General features: G+C 42.4%; 1 protein-coding gene across 1 annotated transcript in view; it reads left to right on the top strand.

Moving 5' to 3' along the window:
* The first annotated feature begins 10064 nt into the window (after positions 1–10064).
* The window catches only part of ALK (ALK receptor tyrosine kinase), a 269183-nt gene continuing 262640 nt past the window's right edge, over positions 10065–16607 (top strand). The window contains exon 1 of the mRNA XM_033144624.1: positions 10065–10087. The gene's annotated coding sequence lies outside the window, so the exon portion shown is untranslated. The remainder of the gene's footprint in view (positions 10088–16607) is intronic.

Genomic DNA, 16607 nt, shown 5'->3' with positions numbered 1-16607 from the left:
CAGGCTGCAGATAAGAAATGAAAGGAGGTTTTCCAGATGTCCACTACTGAATACTGAAAGTAAATCTGTTTTAGTATTAGCGCAGGAAGGAGGGGAACAGATATAGTTATCCTGCCACACTCAGCGGCATGGTACTCCTGGGATCAGAGAGAGATATGTATTGCTTTGTTCCTTTAATGAAAAATTCAAGTAATAAAACTACTCCCCCCACCACTTACTGTTCTTGGGGTGGGGGAAAATCCCAGAGTTAAAGGCATTAACTGTATTTCAAATTTCACATTATTATTATTATTACACATTATGAATTATTTCAAATGATCATTGTATACATAAAGCGCTGAAATGATGTATTTAGTGTTTCCTCTGTAAGTGTAATTAAGATTTTATGCGCGTGATGATATCAGTGCTGAACTATAAATTTTATTCCGTGCTTTTACAGATGGAGGAGTCCATTGTCCTTGGGGTACATGTGTAATTGTCATTAATTCCAACAACAGGAGTATAAATCTCCCTCATTCCTTCTGTGTGCATAGATTATAAAATATCTCTCGCAATATGGAATTCCAGGACTACACTTAGATGGGAAGCCCTGTATAAAGATTAGGTAGAGATGTTGTCTGACTTTTTAACCATCTTGGTGAAATCTATTAGAGACTCCAGAATGATTTCTTATGTCCCAGGGAATGCAGGTATTCAAAATGGCTGCTATATCTGACCTAAAAGACCCCCCCCCCCCCGCATCTGTTGACAAATGGGCCTAATATTGACGTTGTGAAATTGTGCCTCCAATAAAACCAGCTTTGGGACTACTTAGTGTGAATGTATTTTTCCAATGTTCTGAACCTAACTGATGGCAACGTTTGGGGTTCACAAAGGTTTTATATCTAGGGGAGAAAAAGAGTTCTAAGTTATATTGCCTTCCCATGCAGCTTGTTGGCATGGTTCACTAACTTGAGCCATGTGGCGCTCTAAACTCTGATTTCACTTCTCTAGTTATCGTGAGATGTGTTGACATTTCCATTTTGTGCGGCTTGACCTCTGGGTGAATGCTTACTTATGCCATCTGAGAGCGAGTTGGACCAGAGATGGTTAGAACATTGCACTTCCGCTTGGGAGAACTGGGTTCAAATCCCCACTTGACACTCATTTATTTATTTATTTATTATAGAAACTTGTATGGACTTCTTGGTGCCTGCACACCACTCAGGCTGACTAACAACAGTTAACCAATATTGAAACACCATAAAAGGAAGGGGCTAACCACGCCTCGTCTTCGTCAGCCAAGTTTCCAACATAACTGGGGCATAGAGATGAGGGCGCCCCTAATTGATCCTTGACCTAAGCTATCTAAGGTGTTAAATGCCATCTCTAACATTTTGTATTGTGTCTGGAAACTTAACTAGTGCAGCTCATGCAGGGCAGGTACAGTCTTGGCCATTCACAAAATCTTATCTCACAGGGCGGATAAGATAATATCCACCTATAAATACAGCATTTTGATGTCTTAGTAGAAGGATGGAATGAATGAATGAATGAATGAATGAATGAATGAATGAATAGCTCCCTGCCAACTCTATGGCCATCTTGTGTTGTTTAATCCCTTCCACTAGGGGGCAGTAGCATGCAGCATACTTTTCAGGTCCAAAGTTGGTTGCATATTACAATTAGTACTAAAGTTCTGTCTCAGGGTTTACTTGAGCAAAATATCTGCTATCATGAGCAATCTATTTGTATGAGAAGTGTAACATTGTGGAATTACTCATGGAAAATTGAGTGGTTATTCAGACACACACTCACACGCGTGCGCGCACACAATGTTTATTGACCCTGCCCTGCACACAGAAGTAAATACTGCACTTTACAGTGATTCATACAGTGGTACCTCTGGTTACGAACTTAATTCGTCCCGGAGGTCCGTTCTTAAGTTGAAACCGTTCTTATCCTGAGGCGCGCTTTCGCAACTTCCGCTCACATCCCAGAGCAAAGTTCGCAACCGGGAGCAACTACTTCCGGGTTAGCGGAGCTCGTAACCCGAAGCGTGTGTAACCAGAGGTACCACTGTACATTGGTAACCTCAAGGCTGGAGTGCTACAATGCACTCTGTAGGCTATGGGGCTGCCTTGGAGGCTGGTCTGAGGTAGCACAGTTGTGTGGGGTAGCCTGCCAGGAACACTTCCCACCTGTACTGAGATGACTTCACTATCTGCCTGTTGGCTGCTGAGCCAGATTTGAGGTTCTTGTATTGACATAGAAAGCTCTCGGCAGCTTAGGGCCTAGCTGCTTGGCAGAGTGCCTGCTCCCTTATAGAGATGCCTATTATTTTATATCTTTTGGTGGCGCCACATCTTCCCGTGGCAATGTGGGAGAGAGCTTTCTCAGCAAAAGTGCTGCAAATATAGAATTTCCTCCCCTCTCAAATAAGAATGGCACTGACTATCATGTGTATTGGGTGCCAGTTTAAAATCTACCCATTTGTCCAGGTGTTTGGATGAGTTGTTGCTGCTAATGGAATTTGACAACTTTTATTGCTGTTTACTTTTTTATAGTGTGTGTGTGTTTGTGTTTGTCTTTAAGGCTTTAACGTTGCAACCTGCTATGGGATGCCTTTTTGGTTATGAAGAACAGGCTATGCATATTTTAAAGAAAAATCTTTTTCAAAGGCCCATTTTCCCGCAGTAGTATCTGGGATTGGTAAAGATACTAAATTTGTGCAATTGACCTGAGAGATGCAATAAGGAGCTTTCAAATATTACGCCTGCAGGGCTTTTGGGAGAGCCTTTCTGTATCAAACACAAAAGCAAACATGCTGATGCAATTCCATTAAATGCACAGTGTTCTTCATACTTCCCACCCAGCAATTTTTAGTCAGAGCAGTGCTCCCACAAGGCAAGCATGACTATTGCTAATCTGCACATAAACAGAGGTACAGATTATTCCCATATGCAAGCGCACTCACCTGAATGAAAATCATAATGCACAAAGCATCCCCAAGGGATCTTTGAGAAATGTGGATGCAAATTGTTTGCAGTGTCCTCATAGGTACTATATTGAGCTTAGCAACTTCCACATACGTTCTTAGGGAGTAAATCCTATTGATCATAATGACTCTCATTCCCAGGCAAGTGTGTACAACATGTCTGAAAGCGCAACTGCACAGTGCTTGACGACTGGGGCAGGTAGTTGCTGATGTTGCGCACCTTGACTCCTTTTGCACTAGAGGCTCCAGCCTGCACTGGCCCCCTGTCAGGATCAGTGCAGATTGCATAGCCCGTACAGCTGGCTTTCTGTAGCTCATTCACCCAGGTGCAATGGATGTTGCCTTGCTGGCATGATATATTCCACCCAAAGCATGCATAAAGCCGTCAAAAACCTGAAATGAATTGGGCTGGGTGTCAGAAAACAACCCTGCTACTATATACCAGTACCTCTTTCCACCCCCAAAAGTTTCAACTGCTCATTAAGGTAGCAACCCTGCATCGTGTGCCCCTTGTGCAAGTCTCGTTGACTCCAGGAGGATTTATACAGATCTGACTTGTCACATTGGTAGTCTTGAGGGGTCTGCTTCATTGTGTGTTAAAAGCAACAGGAGCCTGTCAGGAGTTTTCAGTGGGCACTGGATCTGGCCCTGAGCTACCAGCCAAAAGTGCAGTCATCCTTTCTGATATTTCATTTTCCTAATGTGCTGTGAAATATGCGGAACCAGGGATTGTGTGGGCCGAGCATTTTCACATCCTGCAGCCTTAATGCAAACAGCATGTGGCAGATGGAGGGTTGAGTGTGGAAACTAATGTGGAGCTATTTCACCTAATACAAGCCCGCTTCCCCCCCCCCCTTCAGTCTGGAAGAGAAACATGAGACACTGATGTCCATCTCTCCCCAGGCAAAGTGCAATTTCTATTCAGTTTTAACACCCCACTCCTTTCTCCTGCTTTGCTAAATGATATACCAGAAGGTAAATTTTATCATGTAAATTTTCAACAGTTATACAGAGATCACTAAATCATGGGCAGATGCAATATTTTTTTTGCAGAAGCTGTCGGTTTCAGGAAATTGTTCCAAAAATGGAAAGGGAAGTTGATTGTAGGCCAGGCCAAAGTGCTATGTAAGGCATGAATACACTGTGAGGCTGAAATCCTATATGTAATTACCTCATTAAACTCAATGGGGCTTACTTCCGAGTAGACGGGCATAGGATTACGCTGTGCCAGAGTTGAACACGGCTGGGGCAAGTAAGGAATGGATGGCTACAGCAGTCATCCGTGGCTTGTAAATCCTAGCTTAGGAAGCCATGGGAAAAGGTTTAAATTCAGCCTATGTATTCTAGTTTCTAGTGCTACAAGTTCGATGTGCAGAGCTGGGAAGACAGGAACAGCTGTGCGGTCTCAGTGCATGTGTGAGATGAGGCTTCTGAATTTGTTATAAACCGGGGGATATTTTGAGACATGCTGGATTTGTACAAACAGGGGATGGGTTCCCCTTGAACCAGTATATAGCACCAGACTGTTGTCACTTAAAATCAGAAAGCTGGCAGAGCAGCTGTAAAACTGATTGTCAGGGGAATTAGACAAATTTGTGAATAAGGCAAGTCCATGGGGGATAAGCTTCTCAGTGCCTGTTATGATGGTTATGCTTTCCTTCCACGTTATGCCTGGGAATCGCAGGTGAGGAGTGTACTGTTGCACTCAGATCCTGCCTGAGGATCTTCCCTCGGGCATCTGGTTGGCCATTGTGAGAACAGGATAATAGACTAGATGGGCCACTGGCCTGTTCAAGCAGGGCTCTTCTTCTGTTCTTAAATCATGCAATTGGGGGGTGGGGGTGGGGCTCATACAGCAATTTATTTTTATTACAGGTGCACAAGGGCCATCCAGTCCAACCCCCTGCCAAGCAGGAAACACCATCAAAGCATTCCTGACAGATGGCTGTCAAGCCTCTGCTTAAAGACCTCCAAAGAAGGAGACTCCACCACACTCCTTGGTAGCAAATTCCACTGCCGAACAGCTCTCACTGTCAGGAAGTTCTTCCTAATGTTTAGGTGGAATCTTCTTTCTTGTAGTTTGAATGTAGTTTGCTCCGTGCCCGCTTCTCTGGAGCAGCAGAAAACAACTTTTCACCCTCCTCTATATGACATCCTTTTATATATTTGAACATGGTTATCATATCACCCCTTAACCTTCTCTTCTCCAGGCTAAACATACCCAGCTCCCTAAGCCGTTCCTCATAAGGCATTGTTTCCAGGCCTTTGACCATTTTGGTTGCCCTCTTCTGGACACGTTCCAGCTTGTCAGTATCCTTCTTGAACTGTGGTGCCCAGAACTGGACACAGTATTCCAGGTGAGGTCTGACCAGAGCAGAATATAGTGGTACTATTACTTCCCTTGATCTAGACGCTATACTTCTATTGATGCAGCCCAGAATTGCATTGGCTTTTTTAGCTGCTGCATCACACTGTTGACTCATGTCAAGTTTGTGGTCTACCAAGACTCCTAGATCCTTTTCACATGTACTGCTCTCAAGCCAGAACTTTTTGCCCAACATCTTTTTTGCCCAACATGGGCCTCAGACCCATGACCCTGAGATTGAGAGTCTCACATTCTACCAACTGAGCTATCCCGCAGTCACACATCCAACTCCCTTCCCAAGTTTGGCTCTGCCCCCATCTACCACTAGCATGTGAACCTCAAAGGGATGTTGACAGGGGAATGTGGCCCTTCTGCTGATGGTGGTTCTCCATCCCTGGTTCATGTTGACAGATTGGTTATGCAGAGCAATCTGAACAGAGGGAAGAGGCATATATCCTCTATCCTGTGAGTTCCTCTTCCCTCTGTAGCTTGCCTGATTACCATTGGCATAAGCGACCTCATACTCCCCATATCAGCATTGTTTCCTGCGTGATGTGCTGTCTGTTCCACAGTTAATTTGTTAACTACTGTAACCGTCCAGCTTTCCCATGACGGATATTTTAATTCCCCCAAGGCACTCTTCACTCTGTGTGTGTGTGTGTGTGTGTGTGTGTGTGTGTTTGTTCCAACACACTGGATTATGCTCAGGTATCTTTTCTAGCTTGTTAACGTTTTACTAATTGACTGAAAACCACTTCTCGGCTTGTGGTGTTTGTTTATAAAGCAGGGGCTCAATTAACCGCCAGGCCTAATGCAGACAATATAACACCCCTGAGTGCCATTCTCAGCTACACTGTTGCATAGCGTTTTATGGAAATATGTAAAGTGTTATTATGGCACACAGGTCTTTTCTATAATGCCTTATCATAACATCCCCTTTCTTAATAAAATATGCTCCTTCCCCGCCCCCTGCTCCCAGATATGCTGGTGGAAATTCTTGCTTTTTCCAGTTGGATTTAAACAGGTATCTGGCATAAGCAGCATCTGTTGTTGTTGCTGTCTATGCCAAATGATTACCAATGTGTAGAGCACTTATCTGGGATAAGTGTATATGGAGGAACACGGTTGCTATTTCTGTTTGTCTTGCAGTGAATGTAGCACTGAATGCAGTCTCCTGTACTACTCAAACACTGACCACTACCTTAATACCTCAAACAAAGAATGGTATATAAATTTAATAAATAATAATAATTCATAAGGGAAAGAACAATTAATCTGATGACTCCAGCTCTCCAGCAGAAGATGAAATATATAACCAGTTCCATCCACCCTTAGAAGGCTAACATTCTAAGGGTCGGATTCTTGCTTTTGAGTAAAACATGCTTATGTTCTGGGCCATAAAGGGACAGCAGCTTCTGAGTCACTATGTCGACTGCAACTCTGTTTCTAAATGGTGTGGGCTGAAGCCAACATTTCTTTACACTTTGGGAAATTTGAGATCAAAACTCCATTTCATATCATTATTAGCCTTCATAAATCTTAACCTTGGCTACAGCTTTATATCTGATTCCATAGAAGTTGGTCTCTCAAGGCACCTTAACAGATTATGTCTGATGTCACTTTAAAAAAAATCAGGTTTCTGAAAAGGAAATAGATATCTTGCAGATGTCTTGAAGCCTTTTCTCATATCCCTTTACTGCATTGTTCATATCGCTCAAAGCATTAGGAGGGGTGTGTGTGTGTGTGTGTGTGCGTGTGTGCGTGTGTGCGTGTGCGCGTGTGCGTGTTTACTCATATAAACTAGAGAGCCAGCATGGTGTAGTGGTTAAGAGCGGTAGACTCGTAATCTGGGGAACCGGGTTTGCGTCTCCGCTCCTCCACATGCAGCTGCTGGGTGACCTTGGGCTAGTCACACTTCTCTGAAGTCTCTCAGCCCCACTCACCTCACAGAGTGTTTGTTGTGGGGGAGGAAGGGAAAGGAGAATGTTAGCCGCTTTGAGACTCCCTCGGGTTGTGATAAAGCGGGATATCAAATCCAAACTCTTCTTCTTCTTCTTCTATTTCTGACATATCTTATTTGTGCCAAATTTCTTTGTAATCCATTGATGTTACCTTTCTGAAAAGAGATGCAACCGCATTCTGAATTTGGTATTTCCCCTCCACCTTAGAAGCACAGGAGCATAGGAACAGCTTCCTCATACCAAGGCAAATTGTTGGTCCTTCTAGCTCACTACTGTCTTCACTGATTGTCAACAGCTCTCCAGGGTTTCAGGCGGGAGTCTTTCCCAACCCTGCCTGCAGATTCCAGTGGTCATTGAACCTGGGATCTTCTGTTTGCAAGGCTGATGCTCTACCACCGAGTGTAAAGTTTAAATGCTATCAACTTCATGTGATTGTGTCAACTCATTATTCCGCTTTAAAGCTTCTAAATTTTGGAAATGGAGATGAGATTATTTTTTCCAGTTTGATTAAGGATTGTTTTTCCTTTGTGCTACACACTAATGGTTAATCATATTCAGAAAGTATAGTTGTTTAGACATTATACTTCCAGGTGATTTTTAACTGGCTGCCATTTGCAAATATTAGTACAACTGTTATGTAAATGATCTCAGCATGCAAAAATTCACCTGTATGGTAATTAAATTAAATATGATTAGCTCAGAGCACTAATGAATACTCTCTCATTTTAATTTTTATCCTCAGAACATTTTTTTGGGGGGAAATTAGCACAGCAAATCACACTTTCCTTTCTTTACTGTGTCGTTTATTTCCTATTTATCCTAGACCAGGGCAGTCCAGCTTTGCATGCCAAGTGGGCTGCAAGAGTACTTTGAGATGGAACTTGCAGGCTGAACACTGCTTGTCATTTGTGCAGGGTGAGGGGAGTGAGCCCAAAAATTAATGCCCCCACCCCGGTCCTCATACTGCCTTCCCTAAGCTAAATAAGCAAGGCAACGGGTTTGGGAAGGAGGTGCAAGGCTCTGGAAAGGTCCTAGAACTCTCCCACCTCCTTCCCAAAACTGGGAAAGCACTAATTAAGCTTTGGAAAGGAGGCTGGGGGATTTAAGAACCCTTTCAGAGCACTCATGCCTCCTTCCCAAAGCTCAGCACCTCACTTACCCAGATTTGGGAATGCAGCATGTGGTCTATGGGGGGCATCAAAAAGGGCCTTGAGGGCTGCAAGTGGACTTCAGGCCATGTGTTGGACCACCTTAGGCCCTAGACCATAACTCCGTGACTCTGTGGTGTTAAGATACACACCATGCCAATATGGTTTTCCCTCACATGCAGGTGCTTATCTTACAGTCTGGTTCAGAATGGTAACCTTGTGGGTGGGGTTTGGGGTCTTTAACCCTTTGTTCTCCACTACAATCCCAATCTATTGCTGGGGCAGGGGGGAACTTTTCCGACCATAGTACGGTTGGAATGATATCAGCGTTGCACTTAGACTGCAATGTGGGCAAATAGTTAAGGACCCCCTCACAGCAGGATCCTAGTCTGGACTGGTATTCCTCTGCTGACTATTTGTAAAATAAAATCCTTAGTTTTAACATCAAGCCATATGACTAACATGTTGTGAATATGTGAATTTGTATTGTTTATGTTAATAATGCAGAACATAACTAGTCTCCCCTCCCCGTCACCCTAGCTTATAAACGGTGGTGGATAATAAAAAAAAAAGTAGGAATATGTGCAGCATTTTACAAACTAAGGTTCACTGGAAATGCAGCTCATCCCCCTGGAAAATAATGGATATTCATGTGTTTTTGTTTTTTATAGACTTCTTATAATTTCTATTATATCAAAATCTAAAATGTATTGCTGATGTCTCTGGCCCCCTCTTTGTATCTGTTTCAATATTTCATACTTGATATCTGTTATTTTTTCTATGTTTGATTTTTTTTTCCAGATTGTGAATAGCTGCTACCTTATGCTAAACCTCAATTGTAGGCATTGGTCCAAAGGCTTTCGAGTGTGTTGAATTGCTATGCATCAAACATTAATACTGTTTCTTCTTGTATCAATTCTTGGCCTTGGCAAATGGATTACATATTCTTGGTTGTAATGGAAGAGAAGGGAGGGTGCGTTGTCCATTAGACACATCGTTGTATGATGTAAGACCAGGTAAAAAGAACACCCTCTGTCAAGCACTTAAAGGTGTTCAGAAGACGTGGGTCCTAACAAGAAAATCCAAAGCTCTGTCTGCTGGTATTCTGCATCTTACCCACATTAATAAATCAAGCAGAGTATCAACTGAGGGTTTTTAGAAATTCAGAACCAATCCCTGGCTTGCAGCCAAGAAGCATATTGGGTACCTGATAGGAGACAAGCCTTCTTCATATTCCTGTGATTTCATGCTGACAAGAAGTGTGGCAGGTGTTTGCGATAAAGTAGGCTTGTGCTCTGCAAACAATGGCATCATGTGTCCAATAAGATGGAAACAGATGGGGTTCTCCAATGACCTTGTGGGTTATGAATTGGCAATGCAAGAATATGCAAATATGCGCCATTTGGACTTCATTCCTATACTTGCAGTATAATCAATTAAATATCTGTTATGTGGCTCCTTTAAGAGAAACAGCTATGATCCAGTAAGCCAGCTCCCAGAGAGAGGACTTCAAGGTGTGGCCTGGCTCCTGCAGGAGTTAGCTTTCACATTGTCCAGGCTGCCAGTCAACAGTCACTTAATTTACCACAAACACCTCAGTTTGTGGTGTTTCTCTACATAAACAGCAGAAGACAAGGTAGTACCCACTTTTTTCTAAACTCACATATGGGAATAAGTCCCAGTGCATTCAATAGGGATTATGCCTGAATAGATATGTATATGAGTGTGTTGTTGGGATAAAATGGCTTCCTATCTCTCACTCGCTAAATGTGCTCTAATGCAGTGGGAGATTCTTTCGTTCCCAGTTAGTAATCATTTTGCCTTTATAATATATGAGTGATTTTTGTTGTACACTGTTAGGATTCTGAGGTTGCAATGCAGAAGTTAGTGTTAACCCATACCCCATCCGAGTTCTCAATTCTATTAGCTATTCACCCGTGCCCAGAAAAAAAAGACTTATTCCAATCCACCTCGAGTAAAAACTGCTTCTCAATCTCTGTGGATTCTTTCCCCTCACCCCTATCCTCCAGCCTCCTTCCCACTCACCCTTTTACAGCTGAAGTAGTAGTTTTACTTAGAGTTGCATTCCTTTGAGAAGAGAATTCTGTTTTATGGCAACGAAGACAGGACAGGCTGCGGAGACAGCGACGGTTGGTGAATGAATACTGAATTTAGACTCTGTATCGCAGATTGTAGTTGATGAAGTTTTACTTTTAATGTAAATAAGTATATATGAAATTTTCAGTTTTGTCTACTGCTTTTGCACCTTTATGCTGAGGTAGATTTCTGTTGTCTGGTCTTTGACTGTAATAAAGATTGACTGACAGAGAGGAGAAGGTGATACAGGCAGAAATTGGGGCCTTTTAATAGTGGTCTTTCCCTTATCTATAAGTATCACCAGATCCGCCATGTTTCAACGTGCTGTAGGATCCTCCAGTTCAGTCAGAATACCTGTTGATTCTATAATACCTGCCTTTCAACCAAAACCGGTTCCCAGGGGGCTTACAAAAGTAAAACAAGCCAACATAGCAGATGAAAAATACAATATATATTTAAAAGTTATTTTTATGTAAAGCATATGCACCCCCCCCATGCTGCTCTGAGGGAAGGTTTCAGGAGAGGAAAACAACAGGGAAGAAAGCAAGCAGCTGGCAACAATAGAGCACAATTTTGAAATACTGTCTAAACCTGGAATTCTCGTGTTAATATTTCAAACTGATATTTATGGTTTTGTCACCCATGACTTTAACAGTCTTATTGACTGTAGTTTCCACTTGTAGTAACTTGGGGTGGGTGGTAAATATCATGTGGGTTTTGTTTTTTGGCTTTGGTTTTCTTTGTTGCCTTTTTTGAACTTGGTAATTCTTTTTCTTATACATTGTGTCATGTGGATACAGATTGAAGAAGTCACAGTTGTATACATCTGGAAATCAATGAAAACTATGAACAAAAAACAAATAAACCAAACAGTGAAGGTAAAAAGACTGAGAGGGAAGCATTGCCACAGCAGCTAAACACAAAGAAAGCACAAGCCAGCATCACCAGTAGCCAAACTAAACATTATCAGGCCTTCTAAACAGATAGCAGAACAGAGAGGGGGGAATTAATTGAGGTTGACAAAACACACGCGCATACACACATGCAGACTCTGAGTGAGAAGGCACTCTCCATGGGGGCAGCTTTAATTGTGGAATCATTATCTCCCTCTGTTGGATTTACTATTGTAATATTCTCCTGGCTTTCCAGTTGTTAAGCAATGCATGCACTGTGTCATACTGGATGTGCAGGTTTTTTTTTCAGCCTTAAGGATTTACGGCAGTATGATTCATTCAAAATGCCAGCGCTCCTGCGTTCAAGGAATGGCATTTAACTATGTTTTACTCACAGCAGACCCATTGAAATGAATGGCTGTGACTAAGGCATATTAATTTCAGCAGGTTTACTTTATGTAAGACATAGACGAATGCCACTCAATGAGTTTTGCAACTTTTGGATTCCCACTACTTTCAGGCATTGGTGAATTTCTACATGATCATCATATTAAGGACAAAGTGAATCAGTTAGGTTAGAAAGACAATAAAGCCTTTCTTTATTCTTATTTCACTAGCCTTGGTTTTGCCCTGGATCTTTGAGACAGGAACAAATGATAATATCTAATTAAGCGCTGTAGTTGTTTATGGTATTTCCACAGCAACCCTAATCTATTTAGGAGAGTTTGTTGGCAATGAGCATTACCATCTTGGGGAGCGGTTTTGTGCAGTGTTAGTATATTTTAGACAGGTTATTGTTTAATTATGTTTATGTTATAAAATAGGTGATTTTGTAGTTTGTTTATCAGTGGCTGTGTTTGGATGCAGTGCTACACCATAATTTAGTGTTACAAGAATAAGCTTCAGCAAACCTTGGGTTCGTGCCCAAGTTCGTTCGTCCTCCTCCCAGCACAGCCACAAGGAGATCAGAAGCCTCTGCCTTGGTTTTAGATTAACCACAGTTTGGTTACTCTAAACCCTAAACTGTGTTTTAAGCTCTAATCTGTGGTTAGTCTTAACTATGGTGAGTTGAAATGAGGCAGGTTTCTAAACTGTGGTTTGACTGTTTGTCTCAAACAAACCATAGTTGATCATAGTCTGTTGAAGTTTGAACATTCAGGTTGGGAATTATAAGCATCTGGAGAGCAGCAGCTTGAGGAAGGCTGTTGTATAGGAACTATGATTTCAGGACAGAAATGGGGGGGGGGCTGAACTGGGTTGTGAGCTGCCTGGAGATGCAGGGGTGCCTCTCTGGGGATTTAATGTGGGGCTGTGGATTTGCTGGTGTTGATTAGGTTGTGCCTCCATCATCTATGCTCAAACAGTTTATTTATAAATAGACTCAAATACTGCAGAAATGCAAGAAGTCTCCTGTGATCTCTTCCTCCAAATGAAACTGAACCACTTGAACACCCCCTCCCCAAAAAACCCACTTTGAGGGGGTTATATAAATGTTACAAATAAACAGAGAAATAAAGAAAGCTCTTTTGCTCATTTTGATCAATTTCCAACACTAGATCAAATAGAGTCATTATTGGCTTACACTTGAATTCAGCTAGCATTGCCCAGAGAAGGCTAGTATAAATGTAATTCCATTGACACTTGGACAACACACACATCCATGTGTAAACAGCTGACTTGATCGTGTAATCTTTTGCCCTCCATCTCTTTCCTTCAAACAACTTATGTATGTAAACCATGTCATATGTCAGAGGATTAGCATGGCTCTGGATCGTTGAAAACTATCGGTTTCACAGCTATATTGCATCAGGGCAGCCGTGCCATAGAATGACAGAGCTGATGGAAGGGAAATAAAGACAAGCACACTATTAATCCTCGAACAATTTCCAAGGGGGCACAAAATGTGTTCTAATTTTCATTAAGTTTGTTATTGATCTTTACATAATGGCTTCCCCCTGCCTTTCTTTCAGTTTTAAATCTATCCCAGCAGCAGTTGCTATTGCTCAATGTGCACATTTGAATCCGAGGTTAATTGGCATTGAGGGTTTTCTAAGCAAAAAAAAAAAAAAGTTATAAGTTGCTTCACTTTGCTAAAGTAATTGTTTCTTGTTAAGTTTGTTATTTTCATTCTGCATCCAAAACCTAGCCCAGTACCCCAATAACTTTAGTAGAGAACATCCTACCCACCCCACATTTTTTTCAGAATGGACCCAGTCTTGCCAATCTTTTAGGGCAACTCAGTTTTCCCCATGAGTTTTTTTTTAATGCTCAGAAAGTGGCCCAGGGAGATTCAAGGCAGTCCTTTACCATTCCCAACCTTCTCAGCTTCTAGTTTCCCTCCTCTCTCCCACCTCCATCCTCTCACAAGGCATCTTTGAGAAAGGGAAATAGTGAACAGCAGAAATGGCTGGCACTGATGCACACTAATTATGAAGCAGTGGGGCTGGGCTATGGGCAGCCTGTCATGTCTACAGGACAAACCAAGAGGCAAATGGGCAGTCAAAAAAGTAAAGTGGGATGCAGAACCTGTGGGCCTTCCAGAAGTTAATGGACTACAGCTCTGATCGTCCCTGACCATTGGCCATGTTGGCTGAGACATACGGGAGTTTGAGTCCAACAACTTCTGGAGGGTCACACATTCCTCAGCGTCAGGATGAAGGAAAAGTAAGCGCTCCTGTGACTTTTCTTTCCTGGGGAATTCAGTGCCCACCTTGGAGAGAGATTGAGGTCAATCCAGAAAGGAGCTGGGGGTATTGAGTTGCCTAGGCAGACGCTGCTATATGCAGTTCAGTAGCTCACCATGTGCTAAGCAAGCGTTCCCAATTCAGTTCCCAGAAGCTCATAACACCTTATAATGAATCAGGTAGACTCTTCTTCAGAAAATGGAGACCAGACTTCCTGCTTCAACTTGAAGCCATTTTTGGACCTCTCCAAGGTGCACATACGAGTTTACATATTTCTCTGTCAGACTCAGCCAACAGAGAAGATAATGCCTGGTTCATTTCGAAGGACTTCTGGTTCATGTCTAAACTTTCCTTGCATTTTCCCTTGTAGAAAACTGATTGCTGCCCAGAGAAAAAAACTAATAAGGATTTTACTGTAGCCGTTGCTGAGTGTGTCCACCCAAAAGCACATGGTAGCTGTAAAGTTCATGCTCTTTCTAACTTAGATCTAATTTCAAGCATGTTTTTATAAGGCTTTATCATTTCAGGCATTTTATTTTAGTTTTATTTTGCTTTTTACTGAGTGTGTAAACATTGCCATAATTAGGACGCTAATGCAAATAAAAGCCTTTACTAGCATATTCATATTGCAGGGAGTGCACTGTGGCTGGGGAGCATGGTTATGTTAACCATGCAAAGTGGTGTTATACTCACAATGCTGGGGGAGAAGGCTGAGAGAAAGTTCTGAGAGAAAGTGGTGTTATACTCATGATGCTGGGGGAGAAGTCTGAGAGAGACCAAGTGTGGTGCAGTGGTTAAGAGCGGTAGACTTGTAATCTGGTCAACTGGGTTTGCGTCTCCGCTCCTCCACATGCAGCTCCTGGGTGACCTTGGGCTAGTCACACTTCTTTGAAGTCTCTCAGCCCCACTCACCTCACAGAGTGTTTGTTGTGGAGGAGGAAGGGAAAGGAGAATGTTAGCTGCTTTGAGACTCCTTCGGGTAGTGATAAAGCGGGATATCAAATCCAAACTCTTCTTCTACTCTTCTTCTTCTGTAGCACAGCATGGCACTAAAGTCCAGTGTTGCTATCCATTTTCTTGTCATGGGGTGTCTTTTTCAAAAAAGGAAATGCAGTTGGGAGAGGGCTGTGAAGTTGACAGGGGAGAGAATGATGAATTGATTTCCCACCCATGGATGTGGAGGAATATAGGAGTATCCTTAGGCCTAGATTGTTGTTTCTGCTGGGTGTAGACCTTTAAATGTCAAAGGCCCAAATTTGCTTTGATCAAAGAAAGAAAGAAAAAGGATTGTCTGACCTGTGTGGGAAACACTGCAATTGTCATTATGAGGTCTAGACAAACAACCACTCCAAATGCTCTTAGAATACACTGTGCTTTCTTTTGACAACTTGCCTTCAATTTATCCTACCTTGGGCATCTGAACCTTGGCTGCTGTAAATGTCAAATCTCTTTTTCACCCCATCCTACCCCACGACACCTGAAATATCACACCACGTATCACACTGAATGTAGTATTTCCAGCAAAGGATCAAGAGAGACAGTAGCGCAGATGATTTTTGTAGGGTTTAGGGTTGGCATTAGGGGAGAGTAGTAGGGCTCTTTTGCCTTTAACAGCTATGTGGTAGGTTTTTCTAGCTTCATCTGTCAACATGTCATCTGTGAGGCATCTTATTACTTGTGTATGGCCCCTGATTTGTTTTTGGGTCCTCCAATCCACCCACAAAAATGGACACAAATTTGCAAATGGCATGTGGCACACAGCATATGCTGACTTTATGTGAATTTGTGTGCTTTTTTAATCATTACATTTTGCACCAGGTTCTGATTGGTGGACCCCAGGGTTCTAGTAAAAGCCAGAATTATGCGCCCCCCCCCGCCCACCTGCTGTTTACAGAGGCTGCATTCACACAACAGTTCATTATGTTTCCCCAGCATTTCCCTAACTTAATTTCTATGTTGCCTTTGAGCTTTCACATGTCAGAAAAGCCATTTCTGGAAATCTATATAGTGGAAGTTTCATGCTCATTCCTGTGTTAATTGATTCCAGAAAATGGGATGGGGACGGGACACACCTGTTTTCAACCTCATTAACCCAGAAAATCACTGGAGTAAAGTGATGAAATTTGGGGTGGTATACTGGCATACAGTTTATTTCCTGTTGTTTTCATAGTAGATCATGGGGCAACCGAACACATACATACATGCAGAAAAGGTGGGGGATAGTCCAATGATGCTGTCTAATGACACCATGCCCACTGGTATTGAAGGAGAAGAGTTCTATTTTCTAGTTTACTTTTATTATGCTTTTCCTGTAAAGCTTTCTTGGATTTTAAGTTCTCTCTTTATACCTCGATCTGAAAAAGCAGTTCTTAATTGGCATACTGTTACTCCTAAAGTTTAGCGAGACAGGAGGCCCCTTAGCCTTGGCTGGGATACAGGCGCTTCCTTATTGCAATGGCCTTTCTAGATAGACGAGAGAACA

The sequence above is a fragment of the Lacerta agilis genome, chromosome 3 (genome assembly GCF_009819535.1).
Source record: "Lacerta agilis isolate rLacAgi1 chromosome 3, rLacAgi1.pri, whole genome shotgun sequence".
Lineage (NCBI taxonomy): Eukaryota > Metazoa > Chordata > Lepidosauria > Squamata > Lacertidae > Lacerta > Lacerta agilis.
Note: the sequence above shows the minus strand (reverse complement) of the source record. Positions and strands in the feature narration are given on the sequence as shown.